The following is a 2,190-nucleotide window of genomic DNA, read 5'->3' as shown; positions in this document are numbered from 1 at the left end:
GTATACATATATATATATATATATATATATATATATATATATATATATATATATATATATATGTATATGTCTGTGTGTGTGTGTGTGTGTCTGTGTACACACATACGGAAACACACACACAAACACACACAAACGCGAACAGACACACACACATGTGTATATATATATATATATATATATATATAGAATATATATATATATATATATATATACATATATATATATATATATATATATATTATATATATACATGCATACACATACATACACACACACACACACACATATATATATATATATACATATACACACACATGTGTAGATATACACACTCTCACACACGCATTATATATACATAAATATACATACACGCATAAAAATGTGTCTCTTAGGAAGATCAGGATATATATATATATATATATATATATAAATATATATATATATATATATAATATATATATATATATATATATATATATATATGTGTGTGTGTGTGTGTGTGTGTGTGTGTGTGTGTGTGTATGTGTGTATTCATATCTAACTCATATATCTTTATAAATATGTATCTATGCTGTGTTTTCACTTTATATATATATGGATGTATATACATGCATACATATATTGTGTTCACTTATCCTAACACGTTGCGTAAATCTTTGGTTAAACATAATGCATCCAGCGCTACTCTTGGCACTTCTTCAGGCATTTATGCTATTCCTTGCAATGAATGTCCGAAGTTCTATATAGGTGAAACGGGTAGAGAGCTGGAAAAAAGAACAAGTGAACACAAACGCGATGTCAGGTACGCTAGGGAATCGAATGCTTGTTTTATTCATATGCGTGATGCCGGTCATCAAGTAAATTGAAATAAAGTAAAATTAATTCACAAATCGACAAATGTTTACAAAAGAAAGATGCTTGAATCTCTTAATTAAAAAGATTCCCAATTTTAACTTGAGTGCTGGTCAATGAGGGTTGGATGATCTTACCTCCTTTTAAGTGGGAAAATAATTCCCTAGATTAATTGACCTTAAACATCCTTCAGTGACCTGATTCAGCCATTGTTCCTGCTGTCATCCTTTCTGTATATATTCTTGTCAAAATTTACTTCTACTATTCATTTTTTGGATTGCTTACACCTGATGAGGAACTTTCTTTAAAAAGTTCGAAACGTCGCGAGTTTTTCCTTTCATTTTGTGGCAGTGTTTTATTATATATATATATATATATATATATATATATATATATATATATATATATATATATATATATATACATATATATAAATGTATGTATATATAAATATTTATATAAATATATAAATATATGTATAAATGTATATGAATATACATATATTTATATATACATATCTATATATAAATATATGTGAATATACATACATACATACATACATACATATATATATATATATATATATATATATATATATATATATATATATATAATATATATATATAAATATCTTTATATATGTGTATATGTACACACACACACACATATATCGATCACTCATGCACATCGGGGCGCGTAGAGCCAACCATCTTCACAAGGGCTTGCCATCTGGGTCTGTCTTGTGCATGTTGTTCTGCATCTGCTAGGGTGATGCCACAGTCCCTCAGATCCCGTGCGACTACATCCAGCCATCGTGTGCGGGGTGCGCCTCTGGGTCGCCTCCATCCGGTCATCCGGGGATTGAAGTTGAGGATGTCACGTGTGGGATGATCTTGGGGGAGGCGCTGGACGTGTCCATACCAGCGTATGCGTCGCTGAGCAGCGAGGCGAGAGGCTGCGGTTTGCTGGGTGCGCTGTCTGACTTCCTGGTTGGTGACGTGTTGGGTCCAGTGGTGCTGTCAAAGCCATCGAGCCTGGCTTCAAGGGTTTTATTCAAAGGCCAGGTCTCGGACCCATAGAGCAAGACTGACAAGACGGAGGCGTTGTAAACGCGGAGCTTGGTTTTTGGGGAGATGGCCCTATGTCTCCACAAGGGTCTCCATAGTGCCTGCATTGTTCCCGTGGCTAGTCCTCGTCTCCTGTTTGAGTGATTGTGGAGCCGAGGAAGGTAAATTTGGGTCTGAACTTTACAGGAATATTGTTGAAGGTGAGAGGGGGGTGAGTCTGGGCCTTCACCAACGTGCATCAGCTCAGTTTTAGACCAATTGATGCACAGGC

Source organism: Penaeus japonicus, unplaced genomic scaffold (genome assembly GCF_977035675.1).
Source record: "Penaeus japonicus unplaced genomic scaffold, GWHDUDI00000001_assembly GWHDUDI00000025, whole genome shotgun sequence".
NCBI lineage: Eukaryota > Metazoa > Arthropoda > Malacostraca > Decapoda > Penaeidae > Penaeus > Penaeus japonicus.
This window is presented reverse-complemented; position numbering follows the sequence as displayed.